Source organism: Crocodylus porosus, unplaced genomic scaffold (genome assembly GCF_001723895.1).
Source record: "Crocodylus porosus isolate Cpor-Errol unplaced genomic scaffold, CroPor_comp1, whole genome shotgun sequence".
NCBI lineage: Eukaryota > Metazoa > Chordata > Crocodylia > Crocodylidae > Crocodylus > Crocodylus porosus.
In genome coordinates, this window is record NW_017728906.1 from 47,731,664 (window position 1) to 47,741,623 (window position 9,960).

The 9,960-nt window shown below is 43.3% G+C and overlaps 1 long non-coding RNA gene across 1 annotated transcript; it reads left to right on the forward strand.

The window, feature by feature from the left end:
- Positions 1-5,907: 5,907 nt before the first annotated feature.
- LOC109305914 lies at positions 5,908-9,286 on the forward strand. Its single transcript, XR_002099763.1, has 3 exons — positions 5,908-5,984; positions 6,195-6,267; positions 7,721-9,286. It is a non-coding gene; the product is annotated as an uncharacterized LOC109305914 (long non-coding RNA).
- The last annotated feature ends 674 nt before the right edge of the window (positions 9,287-9,960 follow it).

Below are 9,960 nucleotides of genomic sequence, written 5' to 3' on the forward strand. Positions count from 1 at the left end.
CTGAAGTACTGCTGAATTGCATGCTGGTGTCTAAAAATACCAGGCTGCAATGGATTAAGTAGAAGTGAGTTAATAGGTGTTATACTGCATTCTGAAGGCTGCTTAAAATTAGCTCTGAATGTTCTTTTGCTTGTCCTAAATATGCTGAAGAAGATACCATAATTTTGTGCATATACTAGTTATACTTTGCCACATTTCAGAGTACCAAACAAAGCCTAGTTCTGTGAGCGGTAGAGTGAGGGAGATTGCTTTTCTATTGCTTTTCTTTTCAATTATGTTCTCAAGCCTGCAGGTAAAAAAAATACAATAAGTGCTTTATAGAGGGGAAGCTCAATCATTTTCTCAGATGATTTATTCAGTTTGTGTATTCTAGCACTGTAGTGACAACACTATTTTTCAGATGCACATGATTCCCTGTAAAACAAATGAGCAAACAATAAAGAAATTGAGTTAACAGTTCTCTGGCTAGTTCTCAGCTTGAAGCTGAAAGTTATTGTTTAAAATATAGGAAAATTCTATTTCTAATTTTGCACTCTACCATTGGGAAAAGGGTACTCATTTTCAAATGGTCTGAAAACTTGGAGAAAGCTGTATCAGGTCTCATTCAGTCACTCTCTTTACATTCAAAAGGGCTAGGAACATTTTCTTTTTAAAAGAAAATTTAAACTTCAGAAGCTGATGGGCCAGTAACTAGCTACATACAGACCATAAGCTGTGTTTGTGCCATGCAAATTTTCAGACCACCAGTGGGCTAGATTCTGATTGCTCTCTCACAAGTATGAGGGGGCAAAGAACAAGTTGCACCCTTTCTGCACAAAAGGCAACAAGAATGTTGGTGCAAGCAGAAAGGTCTCAGTATTTGTAGCAGAGGTAAACACCCTAAATAGAGGCAAAGCCATTATCCCACCTTCAGGTGATATTCTAGATTTGGCACTGGATGTTCCAAAACTGTATGCAAGAACCTACTGCACTTGTTGACATTCTGCTTACCTTTCTTTTCCATCAACAGAATTGTTTACAGTACCTCTACCTCCTCAGCATCCGTTCAATGGCTATTTCATAGTTACCTGAATCCAAGATGACTTCAAATTTAAGATGGCCCTCCAATAACTAGATTCTACACATGGAAAATTATATATTTTTTTATAGCTTTGTAGTGTTGGATCTAATTCTTGGAGGGTCATCTTAAATTTGTCTTCCATACTGTTCTGGCAGAGAAAGCAGCAGCAGGGGACAAAGGGCCAGACCCCTTCCTGCCTCCTCCTCTGCCCCTTGCCCCCCCATGCCCGTACCTGTCCTCCACCCCCTGCAGGTCCTATCACCTGCACCCTCCTGCCTCTTATCTTCTGGGCAGCTCTGCTCTGGCTCCCTCTAAGCCGCATGTGGTGGTGGGCAGGGGAGGGCAGGTGATGTGGTATCTTCATGTTCCTACCAAACTGCACATCATGGATCTCCCCTGTGCATACTCCGCACTGTGCACTCTCCCTGTGCTCCTCCGACTGCCATAGGAGCCACCTACCCCAGGGCAGGCAGCAGCTAATCTCCAATTTTAGGAGGGCGAAAGCCAGAGCTGAGCTGCTGCCTACCCTAGGCAGGTACTCAAATCTAAGAAAAGGCTTCCCCACCCACCCCCACATTGACAGGAGGGAAGAAACCTTATTTTGGATCTGAGTAAATACAGAGAAAGCTGTACTGGGTCTCCTGCAGTGGCTATTAATGGCTCTTTACTGTCCTTCGTTATACCCGTCCTTTCATTAACAAATCCGAGGAGTTTACCGGCAATCTTTTGCTGAAGTTTTCAGCTATGTAACTAAACATGGAACTAGCTGTTAAATATTTAAGGTCTATTCTGTTCTAGAATCCTTTCTGTCTGTAGCTTATATTGTGGGGTTCTTTTTGCAAAGTTGAGATAATGTTTAACGTATTTGTCATAAACCTTGTGTGAAAGGTAATTTACTGTTTAAAACATATTGCAAGTCCTGGAAATTATATGAAACAAAAATTCTAAACAGCAGCTCCAGCTGGAAACACGTATAAAGAGAACTGCTAGGTACTAGGGGGAGGGGGAAAGGCTTGATGATGGTGGTTCAGGCTTAATTCTGAATATCCTTGCATTTGAGGGTCTAGATCACAGTTTTAGCTTTATTCAGAAGTATCTGTGGATTTACAAAGAATGTTCAGTACGGATGGGTACTAGAATTTAGCTGTCTTTAAAAAAAGAGCTTCAGAATGAGTGTTTGCACTGTTTGCAGTATATTAGCCAGCAGCCATTAACTACAATGAAGGAATCTATTTCTAACTTTAGGACAGAATACCTCACAGCTGCAGTCCTTCTCTCACTGTGTATGACTAATCAGATCTATTTTCCCTAATATTTCCTTTTCCCCTATCTCTTGAGGTATTTCTACAGCTATAGTCTCTTCTCCAGGAGCACTTTCATGTTGAAGTATATGTTCACTTTGCATTTTTTTCAGTACTTTTTTTTCTCAAATACTGTGAATAGTACAAAGGGGTAGACAGGGAGAAACCATGGAGTTATGGATGATATTGTCAACTTCTTCAAGGCATTGACTGAACACTGCAATTCATCATATTGCTGCCATGAGTGAGATCAAGGGCTCTTTTTTTCCTTTGTTAGCCTTTCAAAAATGTAGGGCCTAGAAATGATCTGACTGTTTTGATCCTGCTTCAGAAATACTTGTCAAAATGGAGATCATATTGCTTTACCAATGAAAATACAGTGGCTAAGATGGTAAATTTAGTTGTAATTACTTGGAGCCCTTTTGGAAGCTATAGTTCCAGTCCTGTACATACAAACTGATTTAGACGTATAGTGGATATTTACTTTGTTGGCAAACCAATATCAAATAGAAGCTCAGAGGAATGTGAATATATATATGCTCAGTATTCAAAACAATCCAATTTGCATTATCATAGAAAAGGCTTTTGTAAATTCACAGATATAATCAAAGATTCTATTTTCTGACTTGAAGAATGTTTCTTTTCTTAACTTTTTTCAAAACATATAATTAGAACTGTAGTATACTTTACTACACTGCACAAGAGATTCTCTGTATCATAGTACTACCCATTTTTATAAGGTATCAGTGACTGCTAGAGAATTTTTACTGTTACTATTTTTTTTACAGTTCCAAAAGCAAGTGTCTCCCAAATCTGGTCACATGAACAAAATTTAAAGAAAACAGAACCCAGATCTTTAAGAGACTTAATTAACTTTGCCTCCCTTGGTTCCTCTTTTAGTGATAGAAAAATTCACAAAAGACCTAAAACAATCCACCACTTCTGCAAAAAAATGCTCTGCTGTAGGTATAAACATCATATATATTTGACAAACTAGTGGTTTGTGACACAGAGCAATGATTTTTCAAAGGACAATATAGTCAGAATTAAAAACATGCCATAATACATTAGCAATTTGTTCTACTATTTTACCTTTTGATTACCAATTCATCCATACATTTTAATCACAGTGCATTGTAACAATAAAGAAAAAAATTCTGATGCCGATGACTGTTATGATGGGAAAACTTCAATATTTGATATTTGTATAATGTACAATGATTTTTAAAGGTGTGCATGTATATATTTTAATTTTATCAAATACAAATTCAAAGCTTCATAAACCAATCCATATTACTTAGCATTACAAGAACTGGCCTCATGCATCAAAACTGATCCATACATTCTTTGACTTACTTCCTCCTGAAAGCATGAAAGATATAAAACTTTTATTACCAGTAATTTATACAGGCACTCAGATATTACAGTGCTAAACAGTATGGCAGCATCTATAAATAAAACAAATGACCAACAAGACCTCCTTGCATTGTATAGTACTTTTGTGTTATTTATATGTTGCTCTTAGAATGGTGCTTTGGTGGCGAATGTAGAAAGTGTGTGCGTGATGAAACACTGCTGTGTGGTAGGAGAGACTGACAGTACATCTGCTGCACACAGACAGTGACTGACCAAGCTTTTAAATATAATTGGAAGGGACATTTACGAAGCAAATGCAATTGAAATTTGTAAAGAAAGTAGTAGAGTCAGTTTCACTGACTTTACAAGGTGGTTCCAGGGGGTGATAAACTTTTAATTCTTCAAGATAGACTGAGTTTCCAAGGGGTCTTACCTATTACCCTGGCTTAAACCACTTTGATGAGCAGAATAAACTCTACTGGCAAAAAGACTTTTGTCCAGTATAAGTTCACCTATATAATTTTTTGTTGTTGTAGCCATCTTGGTTGGGGTGAGCGGAGGGGAATCACACTCCTGACACAGGTATAATGGCACAAATTTTGTGTGTTGTTTCTTATCTGCTGTAACAAATTTCCTTCCAATTATTAATATAAATGAACTTTGAGTGGGCTTTAATTGCAAGATCACTGAAAACTATCAAATTAAGAACAGGCATTTTTGTCAAATTACAGGAGAAAGTTGTTAATTTGCATTTAACAGTTCTGGAAACCCTGCTATAACAGGTATTTAGATATCTTAAAGTCTTTCCTTCTTCATTTGGTAAATAGGACTGTGGTCTTCTTTTGATAATTCTTCTGCCACACCTTGATGGGAGAATGTATAAATAAGTAAACAAAAGCAGATTCAGGACCATATAAACTAAGCTAGAGATGCACCGATACATTGGTCTGATATTGGATTGGTACTGATATAAACAAAATTGGCTGTATTGGAAATCGGCCTGATGGGGCCGATAATTTGGCCGATAAATGCCCATTGTGCATGTAGTCCCAGCACAGTACTCAGGCAGTGAGGAGCAGAGCCCCACAACATGGAGAGCTGCCTCCAGCTAGTAAGTCCATTGTGGTGAAAGGAGAGGGGGAAGGGGAGGGACATGGTGGGGTGGGGAAGATCAACCCTGCCTGCAGTGAGAAAGGGGACAGGGGTAGGGGCAAGTGCTGCCCAGCTGCAGTGGGGTGGGGCACAGGACAGACCCATGGCTCATGGCAGGGGTTGGCTCCCACCTCTGCATGCACCTGAGGAAGGCACAGTGCAAGGGGGGCATGTGCCCCCAGATCTGTGTGTGGTGAGGCAGATGGGCTGCAGCTGTGGGCTGGAGCCAGGGCTCCACAGGGCTGTTCTCGCCAAGGGCTGAGCTTGGAGCAGGGAATACATGGGGGGCTGCAGCCACCTGAAATTTTGCTGTAGTGCCACTCCCAGTGCCACCACATGCCCGGTGCTCTTCCTGGCATGTGTGGGGAGGCGGGGATTGAGCTGGGAAGACCCAGGGCTGTGCCAGGCACACAGTGGCAGCAGCATTGGGAGTGGTGCTATAGTGAAATCTGGGGTGGCTGCAGCCCCCTCCATAGCCCCTGCCCTGAGCCCAGGCCCCAGCAAGAAGAGCCCGGCACAGCCCTGGCTCCAGCCTGCAGCTGCAGCTCACCTGCCCCCCACCCACGAAGATCTGGGGGCACATGCCCCCCATGCCTTCCCGGGGTGTGCACAGCAGTGGGAGCCCCCACAAGCCGCAGGTCCATCCCATGCCCTGCCTTAGCTGGGCAGCACCTGCCCCTGCCCCTATCCCCTCTCTCACTGCAGGGTGGGGGTTGATCTACCCCCCGCTTTCTTCCCCCCTCCCCTTCCACCACAATGGACTTACCAGCTGGAGGCAGCTGTATCAGAAATCAGATCGGTAGATATGCCTCCTTAAAAATTGGATATTGGTATCTGGCCCAAAAATCTCTATTGGTTCAACCCTAAACTAAGCTTATATTTATTTCACTAATACTTCTTGGGGTTATATCTGTTGTGATCACATGTACAGTATACCACTCATTTAAAGTCCATGTATATGATATCAAAGTCCTTGTAGCCAGTGGACTGGCATCAGCCTAATTCACCTTAACCGTCCCTTTTTTATATCAGTCTCTCTTAGCCTCAGGCTCGTAGTCTCCGAATCAATGAATCCTCCCAGAGTAAAGAAGAGGGCTTGCCTTTCTCTCCCACAGGTAAGTTCCCTCTGTGGCTCCAAGTAGCAACTTTCGCTCTTGCAAGCTGCTGTCAGTGAGATTCTGAGCCTCTGCACAGATTTTTGCAACTCTGCTTGGCTGCTCTCTTTTCCTCTGTTCCTTTCCGGGGATGGAGCTTACTGACAGCAATCTTTTAACTGCTTCACGCTCTTTCTTCATTTCCGGTCAATAATTAAACTTTCCTTGCAGGTGCGGGGAGTTCCTGGTGGTGAGAGACAGCCTAATGATGTCATTTCTCTGACACCCTGTGTCTTGAATTTTGGTAAGTATTCACAGAACATCCTTTGTAACAGGTCAAAACTTGTCTCCCTGTTCCACCTGCAATAAACTAGCAGACACTTTGTAATAAAAAAAGAGCTGTACTATTTATCTCAGACTTAAAAAAATCCTGTATCAATTTAATACACTTGATGTTGCATATCTGCAAGGAAATTTGGGCCTGGTCCTGCTGTTTTTAGCTAGAAAGTCTCCTATTGATTTTTAATGGCAGTTTGCCTGTTTAAAACCTTCATCACTGTGGTCTCAGTTTAAAATTAGAAATCATGTACTGTTTTGGTTTAGGTCTTCTTCTCTAATTTATCAAGATCATATTCTATAATTATCATCATTCTGTGTGGGTATATAAATATATTTTATAGCCAATAGCATAAATTTTAGGAGGAAGGCACATCGTGTTTTTGTTAGTATACTTGGCTAAATCCCATCCACCCCTCTTACAGAGATTTTGTACATCCTCTGAGGGATCATACGTGTTAGATGACTCTGATATAAGATAGTGTTAAGTTCTAACCCTCCTTCCCCCTCCACATCAGAAGCGCTACCTACCTCAGAAGTTCAAAAACTGACCCTCCAAAAATCATGACTAGCTCCAAAATGATGATTTTCTTCTTTAGGATATTATGTTGTTTTATTTTTTGTCCGTATTTTTAATTTGTATCCCCCCCATACCCAACCCCAATGTATATGTGTAACAATTAGTGTTGCTAACTCTCCCAATGTCTTAATTGCACAGAATTACACAGATGTGTAATAACATGCTGCCTGATGATGTCCGGAGACCCACATATTTGAACCAACTGACTCTGTGGCCGATCCTAGCCTTTCCATCACACATCCTACATCCCACCTCATCAACCACATATCAGGTCTCCTCACCCTAGCTCCATATCTACTCTCAGCCCTACCTCAGCTTTTCCTGCAGTTCTAGGCAATGGTATAACAAGCCAAGTTTGTACTTAGGGCAAACCCTGTTGGAGATCTGGAGGGGGAGGGGTCATTCAGGTTCTGAGAGCTGGGGGGAGAGAGCATAGGGTCAAAGACCCAAGGATGGAGGGGGGCGCTGTTCCAAGACATGAGGGGGTGGCCCAAGGGGCAGCAGCCTTACTAGGGACTTCAAAACCATCCCATCAGAGATGCTGCTGCACCTGCTCTGCCCACCCTGGTTCTGTGGGTCTTAAAACCACAACAGCTGGGAACTGTTTTGAAGTTCTTGGCATGGCAATGTTGCCAGAGCACAGACTTTGCAGGAATGGAGGATAATTCTGGTGGTCCTGCTAACTTGGCACCCAGGGTGGGTGCCCCTCTTGCCCACCCCTAATTATGCTACTTGTAACAGGGGCTGTAATAGCATCAATATTTACTTCCTTGCCTCTCCAGGCCTCTGGGAGAGAGGACTTCAGATAAAGGGATCTTTCACCCCCTTTCCTTTTTCTCAGACGTGCTGTTGCAGAAATAGTGAAAGAAGAGGGGGAGAAGCATGATCTTCTCATGTACTTCACATATGAGACGAGCATCCTGAGCTTTTTTGATACTGGTATCCAGAGCTTCTATTCCCCTGGGCAGTCAAGAGGAATTTGGTGTGGTAGAACAAAGAGAAGAGCTCTTCCTTACTCCTGCATCAGTTCTGACTGCTACTCACTTGCAGAAGGAGGCAGAAAAGTGGGAAAAGTCAACCAATAAAAAGATATTAGAAGCTCTGAGCAAGGTTGAAAAAAATCGGTGAAGGCTGAAGGTTGTGATCTCACCATGGGACTGACTTCAGCAGGTGCATAAGTCACACAAGGATCACCAGAGTGGATGACCCTGCTGGAGATTCACTTCTCACCATCCACCTCTTTAAAAATATAGGTCCAGATCCTGTACCGTTAATGTCAACAAACTTTGCCACTGATCTAGAAAAGGTGCAGGATTGACTTTGTACATTTTAAACGTACCTCCTCCATTTTGACAATACATAAATAGCTTTCCTTCATGCAGACACAGTGCAACAAGTCCTTATGAACTCAATTTCTTTGCTGCTGCAACCAACTGGGTGCAAAATGAATATAATATGTTTCCCCCCATAAATATAATTTCAGTTTTCCATTTTTATCTGCTTAAGCATACTTCATTTAATCAAAAGAAGCAAATAAAACCCATGATATGTTTACAGTTATATAAAAGTAATGGAAAACTACAAACTAGGAACCCAACTTGGCACCCACTGAATTAACTTGTAAAACTCTTGTTGACTTCTCAAGAGCAGGATCTAGCTAAACTGGTGAGTAGTATCGCTGCCGGTGCCCTGAAGGAGACCACCAAGACTAGGATCACCAGAATGCCATCCAACAAGGACCTGGCCATGTTTCTGAGCAGGTTCAAGCAAGGCAGTGGGAACTTTGCCTTGCTGTGGAGCTGAGCCCACAATGCGACATAGTGCCTTGGGAAGCACCTTAGTTGCTGCTGGACAGAGTGCAAAGAGCAGCAGCAGCAGCTGGGGATCTTGCTGTTCCCAGCCCCAACCTCCAATCAAATCATTGTCATATCCCATGTCAGGACCTACCTAGAATGGTTCCTGAAGTATGCTGTGTGGGACAAATACATCAGTATCCTAAAGTCAAAATCTGACCAGGGTAAATTCTTTGATGTCACTGCGAAGTGACCTACCACCAACCACTTCATGGCCTACAGAAGTTTCATGTGCTAAACAGACTGGCACTTTATCCACCAGGCCCGTCTCAACTGCCTCCCACTCAATGGTGCATCTGCTGTGGACAGTGAGTCAAGAGGTGGTAGAGGTGCAGGTATGACAGTAAGACCCTGCTCCATGTCCTGGGTGGCTGCAAGCCCAACAGGAGAGCATGGCAACTATGACACACTGTTGTACAAGACCTGCTGGTTAAGGCCATCTTGAAGTCAGTCAGGACAGCAGCTATGAATCATGATGGCTCAGGTTGTGACAAGCAGGAGTGCTGAAACATTGGTGTAATGGACAAAGACAATAAAAAGTTCCTGATGAGTGATGTAACTATCCTGCTTGAGAATTGATACCTGAGGGAGAAGTGTTATGATGTCCCAGTGCAGGCGCTGATCATTGGGGCACTTGGAGCATGACTTGAGCAATGAGAGTGTCCCACAAGCCTGCAGAGTACCCTACTGCTACATGAAACTGATGTTGCACTTTATAGCATCTGGTACCATCCAATGGTCAGGGAACATTTACATCAAGCACATCATGGGCCATTGCCAATATGAAGACAGCTGCCTGAGACCACTAGCCAGAAGTGAGGCAGAGGGACAGACTGAACCCTTCCCACACATGTTATGGACTGTGGCAGGCCTGTGCCCCACTCACCATACCACCAGCATCCATCTGACCAGTCTGCAGGGACTGGCGTCATGCGGTCAGAAGAGGGACCGCAGATTGGTTCAGTCCCTCAGATCTCCCAAGATAAAAGGAACTCACCGATTGCATCCAGGGGCAGAGTAAAGGAGGAAGCACCAAGTGTGCCCCTGAAAGCCTTCTCCATACTCAAGACAGACCCAGTGCGATGGCAGCAGTACTGGTTGCTGGGCAGCATGGGTGTTCAGACTGCAGCAGGGAAAACCTTGTGGCATCTGAGCACTTACTTACCTGCATCATTGGAGCCAGAGACCCGTCCTGGGGCAGGGAGCTCTGGTGAGCCAGAGAACACCA